The following is a 16,054-nucleotide window of genomic DNA, read 5'->3' as shown; positions in this document are numbered from 1 at the left end:
TGAACTAATTGCCATTTGGGCATATCATGATGTGGACACTTTCTAAGCAATTCATTGAATCTTTCCCATGCCTCATGGAACGTTTCCCTATCCCCGTGTGAAAACTCTCAAATTAAGGTTCTCATGGCATTGGTCTTAGAAATCGGATATTACTTCTTCAAGAACTCTTGTTGCATTTTTGCCCAAGAAGTTATTGAAAAAGGCCTAAAATTGTTAAACCAATATTTTGCGTTGTCTTTAAGGATGAATGGAAAAAGTTTAAGCCTTAAGACCTCTTCTGGCATGTTCGTGTATCTCACGGTGGAACATACTTCAAGAAACTCATCTAAATGCTTATAAGGTTCTTCACTTGGAAGTCCATGATAGTTAGGAAGCATTTGAATTGTTTGTGGTTTGATTTCATAGTGGTGTGCTCTAAATGGTGGCAATTGAATGCATGTGGGTGCATTATATTCATTAGGCACATAGTGATCTCTTAAAGCACGGGGAGGGTTAACAATTGGAGGTGCAACATGGGCACCTTAATTGCGTTGAACTATGAGAGGTTGTGGAGCAAACATTGGCCTAGGCATTCACAATGGAACTTGGCCTTGTTGTTGTGGTGGGTGAATGAATTGCCTCAGTATGCCTAATGGTACTTGCATGTTATTATGATGCACATTGGGGTGGAGGATACCTTGTTAGTTTATGTGACCAAGGTCCTGCACACGGTCCTCATTATGTACTTCCATTGTAGAAGTAGAATGATTAAAATTACCCCTTCCCCTTAGTGTACGAATAATGGATTCTAAATTCAAATTAAGAGGGACAAGAGTAGGATTTAATGACCTTCGACCATGCATGCACAAGCAAAACACAAACAAGTAACAAATAATCAACAATCACTTCACCTTCATAACAATTCAACAATCAACAAACTTCCTCCACATACAATGATCCTATACTCCTATGCTATCAACAATATGCAAAGAACAATAAAATTGCCTCCACTTGGGCTCACGATTTATCTAAGAATTGAAATACAAGCCTCCACGTGGGCCGACGATTTAACTAGAGATTGAGTTAAGAAAGAGCTCACAAAGGGTCCTTTAGCACTTCAATTCAATTTTAGCCTCGCAAATTTTTTTTAGATTTTTGCTTTTTCCTTGCTTTTGCTTAACTCCTTGCTTAAAATGCTCATTTGCTCACCTTTTAGCTCAATGCACCTAGTCAAACAAGAACCAACACAATAAGTAACTAAAATGAAAATGAAAATAAAGTAAAGACACGATCAAAAGAGTACTAATTCCTAATTGACTCCACAAATACAACGTTGCTTTCAATTAAGTCCCTGGCAACGACGCCAAAAACTTGGTGGTTTATTGCAAGACCAAAGCTTGAGAAGTGGACTAAGATTAGTGTGGCCAAGTTTTACATTTATAATTTTCCACTACTACCTTTCACTAAAAATATGGTTAGGGCGAGTAGGGATCGTCCCAAGGGATTGGTGGGTCATATTAGGTTGTGAAATAGATATTAGGGTTAATAGTTCGAGTGATCAAAAGATTGGTTGGTGATTGAATTATACGAAGATGCAATTTAAACTAAAGTAAACGATGAAATGCAATAGAGAGAAAATAAGAGAGAGAGAGAGAGATCTTGGAGTTTAGAGATCACCACTAAGCATAGCTTTTCTACACCCTTAATGAATGATAAATGAGGGGGAAAACATGTATTGCAACAATAGTGTGTGTGTGGTTGTTTCAACAAGCATGGATGACTAATTAAGCATATATTGTCTAAGCAACATAGTGGATAACACAATATATCAAACTAAGCCATTAATCCTTTCTTTAAGCTCACAATCCAAACACATCACAAGGTTAGAGACATATGCTACTTATTTTCATAAGTATGGAACATCAAACAACAAGCATGGATTGTCCTCCCATTTAACATTTAAACTACAACTACACTACAATTAAGCTAATGACATGAAATTAAACTAATTAAACTAAGATATAGGCATAATCCATCAAGAAATGAGTATGAACCATCAAATAAACCACAAAAGCATTCTATTAATCACTATGTCTTAACAATATCTAGATCTATAGCATCAATACACATAGACATGCATCAATAAAACAAAATCTAGAGACAAACACATGAACATCTATTCTAGCATATATAGACATATGGATATAATGAAATAATCAATTGGAAGCATTGAACCACACAAATCATTGCATAAATAAGATCTATGTATATAAAAATGTCAAAACATATATCACAATACAAATCCCCTAAAAAATACATAAATCAAGATGTAGAAAGCATGCTTAGGGCTAACTCTAGCCCCAAGAGGATGTCTGGCCACTCATGGATGGTGTCCTCCAACCCTCAAGGGCTAACTCCATGGTAGAAATTGCTCCTCTTCTTGGTTGATGGAAGAACTCCAAGCTTGTGTCTCTAGCCTTCTCTCTTCTTTTCTTCCTCACTAAGAATATGATATGGAAATTGTGTCAAAATTTTCCTTTGTAAAAGTGGCTCATATTCCTTATATAGGTAGGTCAAATGTCATCCCCAATGACCTGGGCTCGTAGACCAATATTCCTCCAATGATTGCACTATGAGCTAAACTTTAATAAGCTGGATTTTGTCTTTTTTCGGGCTTAAGGAAGTTCGATCGATCGAACTTGTGGTGAGATAGATCGAACATGGCTGAGATCTATCAAACTTTGGCTGGATCGATCCTCCCATGGTGACGCCTTTTTGGATAAGGACAGATCTAAGATATTTTGGGGAAAGAGATAAAAGTGGTACGTGGGGTGGTACAATAGGATAAGATGGAATCTTTTTGATCGATCTGAGAATTGTTAGATTGATCAAACTTTGTGGGATCTTTGGATAAGGATAAAAGAGCTTGGATCCATCTTGAAATGTCTAGATCGATGAACTTTCGATCGATCAAAATATACTTGTGATTGATCGAACCTGCTGAATTCCATACTTTGATTCAATCTGCTTCCACTTTGCTCTTTTCTTTCATCCAGCTTGCGTTAGCTTCTTTTAAGCTCTTATTTGACTGAATTAGCTTATTTTGGGGATAAGCACCTAAAAAGGGCAATAACACGAAATTAGTCTAAAACGGGAAAGTAAGATAGATAAAGGTCCTAGAATACCTAAGCTTAAGGGGTTTGAATGCGCACTTTTCAGCGCTCATCACAATAAATCTTTATAAGAACTACCACATGTCTTCTTCTAACTGGATTAGTTACTTTTAATATAACCAATAACCAGTTTAGATTGAAATTCCCTGAATTTGGCCTTGATTCAAATTCCTTCCATGTGCCTGAAATTGGGTTGATCCAAACTCTTTCCACGTGTCAATTTTCTATTGGAAGAAAATAAGGGTGTAAACATTACCCCCCTCAAATTCTTTGCCTTTTGTTTGCACAAAAAAGGATTGGAATTTGAATTGACTCATTTTCCTTTTTTGGAGTTTGATGTTGACAAACAAATCATACCTTTTCAGTTCTTGGACCGACCAAATCTCACTCTTTAAGAATGAAATATTTACCTTTTAAATGAAAAGGTAAGTCGGTTGCCTCTTGCACCTACCCATATTTGAACCAATGCATTTAAGACTCCATGATTATCCATCTTCTTCAGTCGTTTAGATCTCCTAGGGTTGTCTCAGCTTTTGAAATTTGAATTTCCCTTATATTCTTTGTACATCATCCATTTGTTGTATAAATATCTCACTTGGTGGCTTTAAGTGTTTATATCAACTTCTTCCTCTCCACCTTCAACTACCAAACCTTAAAACACTTCTACCATAGCCCCAAAATAGAAACGTGATAAGTGCTCAAATGTGACGCATTTTAGCACCTAAGTTAGGGTATTTCAGTCCATTCATCTATCTTACTTTCATGTTTAGTACTTATTTGTATTTTTGCCTATTTCAGGTCAATAAAGTTCAAACAGGCTAAGAAGAGCCATTTAGCTCAATTTTGGAGCTAAGGAGAAAATTCGGAAAGAAGTCAAGAAAATTGCATCAGGGGATCTTCGATCGATCGAATGAAGTCCCGATCGATTGAAGAAAGCTACAATCAATCAAAATCAAGGCGGTGCCAGCTTAGCAATCTGAATAACGCCAAGAAGATATTTCTATGACACGTCAGCTTCGATCGATCGAAGTAAGTGTCCGATCGATCGAAAACTCTTCGATCGATCGAATTGACTGCTGGTAGTGTGCTGTGTAATTCCCAAGCGTACTCGGACTCTACCTACTTTTTGTAGCTGCTAATTTCCACCAATTAGAGGCAATATTTCTGACTTGTTGCCTACTCAAAGAGGCTTATAATAGATTAATTGAACCAACTTTTGTAGAGGTTACACAAGTAGATATTTTACCAGTTATAGAAATAGTGTTCTGTCTAGCACTAGGGCTTTGGGAAGAAAGCAAGGATGAAGATGATGATGCCAACCTCCAAGCTAACTTTTGAGGGTTCCATGGCCATTACAATGAGTGGCTAAATCCTTCTCTTGGGGCTACAGATAGCCCCTAGGCTTGCTTCCTAAACCTAGCTTTTGTATATTTTTGGGGATTTTAATTGTAATTAATGTTTTAACCATGAATAAATATAGATATTGTGATTTTTACATGATTTGTATGGATTAATACTTTCAATTGATAATTTAATTATATCCATATGTTTATGTATGCTAGAATGAATGTTCATGTGTTTTTCTCTAGATTTAATGAAATTGATGCATGTCTATATGTGTTAATGTTGTTAATCTAGTGATGGTCAAGGCATGGTGCTTAATTGATTACTCTTGTGATTTATTTGATGATTCGTACTTATTTCTTGATAGATTGTGCCACATTTTTAGTGTAATTACTTTAATTTTTTAGATAGGTGGACAATCCGTTCTTATTGTTTGATGTTTTATACTTGTGAATGCAAGAAGTTCATTTCTTTAGATTTTTGTGTGTGCACTAATGGTGGTTTAATTGAATGGTTAATGGTTTCATTTGATAGTTTGTGCTACTCACTAGATTGATTAGATAATCTATGTTTATTTGCTATCCATGCTTAGTTTTCTATTAGTGACACACACACACATTTTACAACTTGAATTTCCCCATTAATTTACAATTGCTAGTGTTTGGTGAAGTGAAGCTTAGTGGTGAACTCTAAGCCCTAAGAACTTTCTCTCATATTTTCTAATTTCTAAATTGTCACTTAATTACATTATTTTAATTAAACCAATAGTTTAATTAATCAAATAAAACCTATCTTTTGATCATTCGACCTACTAATCCAACATTGATTCTAAGAATACCTTGCCTTTCCCTTGGGATGATCCTTACTCACTCTTGCTACATTAGTAGTTAGTAGTGGTAGTGGCATTATATAAATTTAAACTTGGCCACATTTTATCACAATTTGAGTTTTTGGTCTTGACTACACCATGTTTTGGGACAATCATTACTCACTCTTGCTGGGGAATTAAGCAACGTCGTATTTTGGAATTAATTAGGAATTGGTACTCTTTTGATCTTGTCTTTATTTTATTTTATTTTGGTTATTTATTGTGTTTGTTCTTGATTAACTAGGTACTTGGAGCTAAGGAAGTGAAACAAAGGAATTCTAAAGTATAAAAAGCAAAAATAAAAAAAAATTGCAAAACAAAGCGATGCAAAAAGTTATAAATAATTTGAAGTTGCTTAAGAACCCTTTGTGAGCTTTCCTAACTCTCTTTACTTAGTTAAATCGTCGGCCCGCTTGGAGGCAATTTAATTCTTGTATTTGTTGAAAGCATGGGAGTATGGGATCGATGTATGTGGAGGTTTGTTGTTGATTGACTTGTTGTGAAGGAGAAGTGCTTGCTACTTGCTTATTGTTGAGTTATTGTTGCTTGTTTTGATTGTGCATGCATGGTCGTAGGTCATTGAATCCTACTCTTGTCCCATTGAATTTTCATCTTGACTTAATTTCATCAATGGACGTCCAAAATAAGGACCATGTTGAAGACCTTGGTCACATCGACCAACAATGCATTCTTCACCCTAATGTGCATCATTAACATGATAACATTCAAGTACCATTAGGTATGCCTAGACTGTTTATTCCACAATAACAACAAGGCCAAGTTCCAATGGGAATGCCTAGGCCATTCTTTGCACCACCTCTACCTCCCGTTGTTCAAGCAAATCATGGGGCTTATGTAGAGCCACCGGTTGTGAATCATCCCCTTGCTTTGAGAGATCATTATATGCCAAATGAGTATAATGCACCAACATGCATTCAACTTTCTCCATTTAGAGTACACCATTATGAGATTAAACTACAAACAATTCAAATGCTTCATATGTAATGACCCGGTCATTTGACTCCTTTTCATTTTTCTAAAATTTTTCGGATAAATTTTTTTTCTGTTTAATTTTCTTTTCTGGGTTCTGTTTCTTGTCGTTTAGTGTCATCTCGAGTGCTCAAAAATGGTTTCTAAGACTCTTTCGTTCGGATTGATAACTTCCTTTCAGGATCGACTCATTTTCACATTTTTCATTTTTAGACACTATTCACTTTTCGTCCTTTTCCCTGTTTCGTCCTTTTCCCTATTCTGTCTTTTTCCCATTTGTCACCTTGTTGGAAAAACCTCACTTTTCATGCTCGGAGTTAGTTTTTAACTTCACGTGCCTTCATCCTTAGTGGTTTCCACGAAATACGTATCTTTACTTTTGCGAGAAAGTACTCTGGTTGCTCCTGGTGTCCATAGGGGCATAGATGCATAGTTCTTTGGAATTATTTCCTTTTCTTGGGGTGTTTTTCGTAAATATCTTTTGAAAATATTTTATTTTAGGGGTACCTAAGAAAATATTTTTGGAAGATATTTTTATTATGGGGTATTAGTGCAGTTTTCACTTTTTGGAGGGGCCATTGTGCAATTAATAAAAGTTATTGCAAAAATTCCTCGTCTGGAGCTTGGATCCTCGTACGGAATTCATTTTCACATTTTTTCAAGTCGTGTACTCTTAGAATTCCGTTTTCGTCATTTTTCTCCAGTTTCAGAGTTTCTGACCCTAGTTACCGCCGAACTTGTTTGGGGCATATCTCTTTGCTCGGGACTTGGTTTTTGACGCCGTTTCTTCCGTTGTTCATGTTTTCTCATTTTGAATCTTTTTCATTCATGGAGTTTTTCCGTTTGAGCATGTTTGCTCAAATTCCACTTTTCCGGATCTAGCGGGGCCCTTTCGGGGCACTTTTTGAGATTTTCTATAAATAGGGGACTTAAAGCGAAAAAGTCAGATTTTCTTCTCTCTCTCCTCTCTCTTGGCCGGCATCCATGGCTGGCAAGGGGCTGCCACGCTTCTTCTTCTTTTTCCGGCCAGTTCCCTCGAGTGAAACATCGTAGTGCCTTAACGTTTAATGCTTGTCTTGAGGACGCGCATCTTTCACCCTTATTAGAACCCATTTCTGACCATTTCTTGAGTTCGGGTTTGAATTCAAGTTGTGATTTTATGGGGCTTCCTTCGGATTCTTGTCCATCGTGTTGTTCCCGCCAAAACCCTTCGGTATCGTCGGATTCGAAGCACTTTTCTTTTGGTGGGCCTTTGAGGTTTTCATCTCAAATTGAGGTAGGGGGTGTTATAATTTATTTTCTTATTATATAGCATACTTGTGATGCTTATACAACTTATTTACTTGCTTCGATATCAAATCTAGAGATTTTATTTAATTATTTTCTTGTATGAGATTTGATTTTCCCAGTTGCTCATAGCATGGTTTAAACATGTAGCATGATATTATATTACCCCTTGACATGGTCATTTACATATATTAAATCTAGAGAATTTGGACAAGTAACGAAGTTTTTATTTAATATTTATCTTAAGTGAAAGATTAAATCATATGGCCTTAACTAGCTCGAAATCAATGTGTGTTAGCATATTATATTAGGCCCTAGCATGCTCTTCAACATAGGTGAATTTGAGAGTAATCGGAGGTATTTTAAAATCTAGAAAATATTTAATTAATTGATTAATTAATTTATTCCATGCGTACTATTCACTTCATTTAAATTCCGACTTGATATTCTTGATATGCATGTCAAACAGTTTCACATATGTTAAATCTAGAATATTTGATTAGGTTTTGAAACCTTTCAATTATTATTTTTCTAGTATTAAAGTTTAATACTCATGGTCGTACATTGCATGGAATTCACTTATATCATGCTTTTAAATCAAGTCTTGACATGTTGTATAATATATATTAAATTGAGATCATTTGGATGAATTTCAAAATTTAGAGATTTTAATTAAATGAATTAATTAAAATCTATTCAATGGTTCTATGAGTATGTTTAAGTCTCTAACGTAGTATTCATGATTTTCTTGACAAGTTTCTTCACGTGTATCAATTTGAGAATAACCGGATAAGTTTTGAAACTTATATTCTATTATTTCCTTTGTATGGGATTTAATTCACATGGCCGTATATTGTATGAAATGAACTTGTAACTCGACATTAGACTTGGCCTTGACACGATCCTTGACATAACTTGTTCGTAGAACATTTTAACTTGCATTGTAATCTTGTTAATTTAATCCCTTAAGTAGATTAAATTTCCTTATATGCTTCCATCGCGTTAATTATGCTTTGATATTGAACTCATGTTAATTTATGAATTGGACTTGTATTTCATGTACTTTTATCTTTTTATCAAGCATCATGACTTCTTGTATCTTGATTTCATTAATGTACTTAATGAACATGCACATTTGTCTTGGAATGATTTAATTACTCATGTGTTACTTAGTAATTACTTGAATCATGTATCTTATACTTGTGGTATTTTTCCTTCAATGGATTCTATATGCTATATATATCTTGATTCTAATCTATATTGATGCTTACTATGATTTCTTAACATTTCACATGCCATTATAGTTGATGAACTTAGGGCATGACTTGTATGATCCAAAATCTTGGTTGTGCATGAAACGTGGTTAATGCGTTTCTTGTATTTTGATACTATCATTGGTTTACACAACTTGTTGATTTTGGGACTTGGGATATCAATCAAGAATTGACATGGTTAGGACTTGGTTCTAGTATGGGGGAATGTCCTCCTACATTATAGTGCGCCCTAGGGGAAAGGTACCCATGGGTTAGTAGCCCTAAAGTGTTCTCAAGAGTACGGTTTTAATCCGGGCGATATCCGAGTTTTCCACATTGGTTGATTTCACTCTTTAAATTTCAAATTACTATTCCTTGAAGATTTAAACTTGTCGTGTATGTGAAATGCTCTAATCGTGTTTACTTGCATAGATATTATGCCTTGTTCTTGATTCATGTGTAACTCTTTTGTATTTCATGGAATGTTCTATCCTTGTTTAATTGCATAGATCTTATGCCTTGTCCTTAATTACAAGTATACTTCTCGTCGTGTTAATTGGATTATCCCAATCATGTCAAATTGCATAGATATTATGCCTTGTTCTTGATTTCATGTATTACTCTTGTCTTGTTAATTAGAATGCTCCAATCATATTAATTGCATTGATAATATAATTCTTGTTAACTTGTATCCAAGTATGCTTCTTGTCGTGTTGTATGGATTATTCCAAACCTTGTTTAATTGTATTGAAAGTGCAATTCATGTTGATCTATTTTCAAGCATCCGCCTTATCGTGTTCTTTGGATTATCCCAAACCTGATTTGTTACACATATGTATGTATATCATGATTCTTGTTAACATTGTTCTAAGGTAGCTTAGGATGCTCCCTGAGTCTAACCTTTGACATAGACATTAGGTGGCATGACCCTTTTGAACTATTACATGTCAGTCTACAAATCTCTAAAGAAATCGAGTCAATGCATGCTTAATCTCTACGAGTAAACTTGTTTACTCACCCCGAAGTTACTGGGGGATTTGTTCAGGTACGAAGACTTGGTTTGTGATGCTTAGCGTTCATTGGGATGGCTTGTATCTTCAAGTTTTCATTTCATGCAAGTGTTAGCATGAGATGTCATTTGGTAGCCTTAGGTATCAAAATTGTATTCTTTGATTCCATTTATGTAATATGTATATAAGTACACTATTTTCATTATATTCAACATGTATAACATGAGGCCAAGGGCCAAGCATGTTTATATTTGTACTTATACTCATTTGGATGCACATTTTGTTTTGAAATGTAAATTTTATCAACTTTGGAGGTTTGGCATGTCAAATCTTGTAAATGTGATGTAATGAGTCCGTAGGCCATTGTAACATGTTTAGAATGTCATATTACACTTGCGTGTATGTTCACATCATCACACATAGGCATATTATGCAATTTGACCATGCCATGGGGGATTCAAATAAAAATTAGAGTCTTTTCTTCATTCAAGTGCATAACAAGTTCATATGCACATTCCCGAGCCATTTTGGTCAACCGAAATGCCAGTTCGGTCGACCGAACCCCTTTGGATTTCAGTTGTTCATCAAAAACTCCAATTCCAGTAGCCTTTTTCACTGTAGAGGCTTATTTCGGTCGACCGGTTTGCCATTTCGGTCGACCAAACTGAAGGTTCTTTTCCCCTTCTTTTCTTGACTCATTTTTGGTAGACTGAAGCTCCATTTCGGTTGATCAAAATGGAGCTGTCCTGTGGGTCTTGCTTGGTTTGTTGCCTAGACAAGTTAACCTTGTTTAATTCGTTCCCACTTGACCTTATTGATTTTGTTCGAGCCATTTAATAGCGTACGTGATCTAGTTTGAACTAGATCTTGTCCACTTAGGTGTCATTGGTGCCATAGGGTTCCATTTGACCCTTTTCATTTTAACTTTGCTTCTAGTTATTTCCTTGAGTTCCGTGACTTCATGGAAAGTCACTTTAGTGTCCTAGGGATGGTTCGTATCTTTAAAGGCCTAGGTTTATCCTTTGCTCCCATGTTTTTGTTTCCCTTGAGTTCCTTGACCTCATGGAGGGTCATCTTAGTGTCTTAGAGGTGTGTTATGCCTTGGAAGACCATTATTTTGCTTCTTGCTTCCATATCTGGATCCGTTACCGGGTCAATATTTGGTTCATCACTGACCCACCAGGTTGAATCAAAACCCGGGTCACGACATCATAATTATCATGCGCTACCTAAAGAAGAACCTTATAAGCATTTGGATGAGTTTCTTGAAGTGTGTTCCACCGTGAAATACACAGACATGCCAGAAGAGGTTTTGCAGTGAAAACTTTTCCCTTTCACCCTAAAGGACAAAGCAAAATACTGGTTTAACAATTTGAGGCCTTTTCTATAACTATTTGGGCAGAGATGCAGCAAGAGTTTTTGAGAGAGTACTATCCGGTGTCAAAGACTAATGCAATGAGGACTTCAATTCATGAATTCTCATTAGGGGATGGGGAAATGTTTCATGAGGCATGTGAATGATTAAATGACTTGCTGAGGAAGTGTCCACACTATGACATACCTAAATGGCAATTAGTTTAATACTTCTTTGAAAGTTTGTCGGACAATTACAAAGGTATGATTGATGCTTATATGGGTGGTTCTTATCTTAATAAGCATAAAGATGATGTGTGGCGCTTATATGAGAGCATGAGTAAAAACTCAATGCACCGATCTTTATCATCTAAAAATAGTAGAAATCTAGGTAGAAGGAAGAATGTTAGCGTGTATCAAGTTGATAATTCCAATGATATAGTCGCCGAAGTTAAGTCTCTATCTCAAAGGTTTGATTAATTTTTGATCAACCAAAACTCGGCTCATCAAGTGTCTTCTTCCCCTAATCATGCTCATCATCTTTCCAATGAATCTTGCATGACTTGTTGTAGAGTTTTACATTCAACTTCCAATTGTCTCCATAGTCATATGCAAAGTGAACACCATGAACAAGTGAATGCCGTTTTTGTTAACCAAGGGAATAATCCCTATGACACTCACTATAATCCCGGGTGGAGGAACCATCCAAACTTCTCCTGGAAAAGCCAAGGGGAATGCCTAAACCCTCCCCAAAGTGGTTTCCAAAACAAGTATATTCCACCCCCAATGCAAGGCCAAGGTTTCCAATGTTATCGTTCATCTTCCTAAGCTTCGCATGGTAACTAATTTTCAAACTAGCATTTTCCTAACCAATCTTCATACTCTTAAGGAAATTTAAGAAGTCCCTCATTTGAAGAAAAAGTCTTATCCGCTTTGGGTACTTTAAAGGCAAATACTCAATTGCTTCATTCTTATTCCCAATCGATTGCAAAGCTAGAAACCTAAGTCGGGCAAATAGCTAATACATTGAATGCAAGGGAAAAAGGGAAAACGCCTTTAAATCCCCCACCAAAGCAACAATTTTTAGTGGAGACCAATTCCTCTTCGGAAGGTCACACATTTGAACATGTGAATGCGGTGGCCACTTTGAGAAGTGGAAAAGTTGTTGATAACCAAGTTGGTAAATCCAATGAAAAAAGTGAACCGGTGTAACCCAAAGTTGACACCCGTCCTATTTCACATCACATTCCTCCTTCATTGATTGTGAAAGACCACATTGTTGAAATTTTTTCAAAAAAGGTTTCAAAAAATGATTTTAAAAAAGAATTTGAGCGTAAGGCTCCATTTTCGGATGCCTTAAAAGCATCCACCTCTATTGAAAAGCAACAAAGCAAAGCAAATTAAATCATTGATGTGTTTAGGCAAGTTAAAATCAATCTTCCTCTCTTGGATGCAATTCGACAAATTCCAACTTATGCCAAATTTTTGAAAGATCTTTGCACCCTTAAGAGGAAAAACAAAAGCCAAGCACCGAAAAAATTCGTTTAAACCGAACAAGTAAGCTCCATTTTGTAACACAGTACCCTCCTAAAATTTAAAGACCTTGATTCACCGACTACTTCATGCACTATTGGTGATCATGTTATCAATCGGGCTCTACTTGATTTAGAAGCGAGTGAAAATCTTCTTCCTTACTCAGTTTATGTTCAATTGGGCTTAGGTGATTTAAAACCGACGTCGGTAGTTTTGCAACTAGCCGACCGATCAATTAAGAAGCCCCGAGTTATCATTGAAGATGTTTTGATTAAAATTGATAAGTTCTTATTCTCGGCCGATTTCATTGTCATTGACACGGAATCGATCCCAAATCCTTATAGCCAAATTCCCATTATCCTTGGCCGTTTTTTCTTGGCTATCGCTAATGCCAACATCAATTGCAGGATGGGGATAATGAAGATTTTATTTGGTCACATGAAAGTGAAGTTGAACATTTTTAAACCAACCCCAAGTTCTATGGACAAACATGAGGATATATGTGTTATTGAAAAATGTTTTGCAAATGTATTTGAAAAAAATGAGTCTTTACTTGGTGTTAAACAATCAAATGATTTGCATTCCAAAAAGATTTCAAAGGAAAGTGTTTTCAAATCTAATGTTGAACGGGCATGGAAGCCCAAAGATTTTGTTAACCAAAGGCCGTCAATTTCACTTGAACCAAATCCAATAAGTTCCTTAGGGAATAGTTTGTTGGGTGGGGTTCGAAGTTCTATTTACCCCGCCAAGAAGGGGATGCCTACTAAGATCTTTGATCTGGGCTAAAAGAGCCTAACGTCTTGTTAGAGACGTTAAAGACTAGTGCTTCATGGGGTTTGCAAACCCTATTCCTCCCTCATTTCTGGTTTTGATATTTTTTGCGTCGTCTAGATATGAGTTGAATTGAAAAATCCAGTTTCCGGGAAATTTTTTGCATTATTTGCACTTCTAGTGAAGTTTCAATCGATGGAACCCCAGTTCGATTGATCAAAATTCCACTTCGATTGATCGAACCCTGTGAATTTATGGCTTTTTATCTTCCACTTCAATCGATCGAATCTTATCTCAATCGATCGAAATCCATTTGGATCGATCGAAGCAAGTGTTCAATTGATCGAAAACCCTTCGATCGATCGAAATTGCGTCTTTCGAAATTCCAGAAAATGCTTTCGCCGTTTCCTAATCCCAATTTCATTTTTTTTTTCTTTCGTTTTTTTTTTTTTTTTTTTTTTTTTTTTCTTTTCTTTTCTTTCTTTCTCTCTCTTCCTCCCTCTCTCGGCAAACCCTCATTCTCTATCTCCCTCTCATCTCTCAATCTCAATCTCAATCTCTCTCACTCTCTATTCCACAACCACCACCACTCCCAACCTCCTTTTCTTTTCACCCGCCGGCGAACTGAACCCACTCCGCTGTTGTCCACCACCTCCATTAAAATCGGCGAACAATTTTTGGCCCAAAGGCCAAATCGGCATCTCTACCTCTCTATTCTCTCTCGGGTTCTCTTCTATTTATCATCTCCGGCCGATTTAGGCCAAGGAAAGCTCGATTCACTTTCCAGCAAGTCTTTGAAATTTTCGGCAAGACTCCGGCGAGTCTCCGGTCATCTTCTTCGGTCACGGTGAGGCAGGAAATCCCCATTTTCACCCGAATCTCTTAGTTTCAATCTCCTCTTCTCTCTTTTGAATCGGGTATGCTTCAATTTGTCCTCTTTCATTTATTTTTACTTTATTTTTATTTTATTTATTTTATGCTTTGTTTTATTTCCATTTTATTTTGTTTATTTCATTTCCATTGTTTTAGATCATTTGTATATATGCTTGTGGATATAAAAAATAAAAAAAATGGAAAAGAAATCAAAATAAATAAAAATGAAAATGGAAAATTATTTTTTTTTTAAAAAAATTGGAGCAATAAACTTTGGAATGCATACTTTGATTTTGATTGAATGGTGATAGGAACACATTGGAGAATAAATTGTGGTTGTTGGTGTAGCTTAGAAGGAGAATGGGCAATTTCTAATTTGGATTTGTGGATTGACTTTGTGGGCTATGTCCCTTATTGAAATGTTGAATGGATTTGATTTGAACTTCATGTGTTGCTTGATTGTGAATGAAACACATATTTGTTGTGTTTGAAAATTTTGGAAATGACCATTTTTAAGGGGAAACCATGCTGGATTTTTGAAAAATTTGATTTAAACTTTGATTTTACATTCCAAAAGGCATGTGGTTTATTTTTGGAACTTAAAATGGATTTTGAAGAAGAGTTTTGAAGTTAAGGATTTGGTTTTGGATTGAAGAGAGAGAAAAAAATTTCAACTTCTTTGAAAATTGCTTTGAAAATCCAAGTTGTTTGGAAATATCATGAGTGTGCAAATTTGTTCATTGATTTTTAAATGCAAATTTGAATGTCAAATTGAATTTGTTGTCTTGAAAAATTCTTGCAAATCTTCTTGTAATGGCATTGCAAATTTGTTGTGAGCATAATCCCGACTTGTTTCATTTGATTATCTTGAGTATGAAATGCATAGATGTGTTGCTTTTGAATTATTATAAATGCATACAAGTGTTTCAAATGGACCTCTTTGAAAAGTTTTGATTTCCAATTGACTTAAGCTCATGGTTTAAGTGTAATTTTCTGGTAAACTGACCTTTGAATGTTAAAATGCTTTATGATCACACTTTTTGGGTTTAATTGATTAAAATGGAAGGTTTTTGAGCTTTGTTTTAAAAAATGAGAAGTTGAGTTTCTTAATTCCTTCTTTTATTGTTTATTCATTGCATGATTCTTGTCATAAAGCTTTTATACAATGTAATTGAATGTGTTGACTCCAAAGTTTTCAAAAATTCCACTTTTGCCCCAAATGTGTCGAGTAATTCCAAAGTTTACCAAAATGCACTTCTTTAAGTTGAAACTTGTCCCATTTGCCTCTTTTACATCCATTTCAAGTGCTAAGTAATTTTGAACTTGTTTATGACACAATTCTTGATTCTTGCCATTCTAGGGCACACAAGTTTGTTGTTTTCTGACATTCCTTATCATGTTTTTGACCTTCTCTTGCAAAATGTGTTGAATTGCCATTCCAACCCAACTTTTTGAAGTCAAATAATTCAATTATTGCTTAATGACCTTAAAACTTGTCAATTATGTCCCTCTTTGAATAATTGTGTGTACTTTGGAATAATTGCAACTTGTTGCTTGTATATACACCATTTTGCACACACTTATGTCACATTGACAGTTTTTTAGAGTTTCTGTGCATCC

General features: G+C 35.6%; 1 non-coding gene across 1 annotated transcript; it reads left to right on the top strand.

Moving 5' to 3' along the window:
- Positions 1-21: 21 nt before the first annotated feature.
- On the top strand, positions 22-128 carry LOC132301934 (small nucleolar RNA R71). The gene has a single exon (XR_009480683.1). It is a non-coding gene; the product is annotated as a small nucleolar RNA R71 (small nucleolar RNA).
- The last annotated feature ends 15,926 nt before the right edge of the window (positions 129-16,054 follow it).

This window comes from Cornus florida, unplaced genomic scaffold (assembly GCF_030987335.1).
Source record: "Cornus florida cultivar Cherokee Brave unplaced genomic scaffold, ASM3098733v1 CherokeeBrave_3.0.0_Hap2_Chr03, whole genome shotgun sequence".
NCBI lineage: Eukaryota > Viridiplantae > Streptophyta > Magnoliopsida > Cornales > Cornaceae > Cornus > Cornus florida.
Note: the sequence above shows the minus strand (reverse complement) of the source record. Positions and strands in the feature narration are given on the sequence as shown.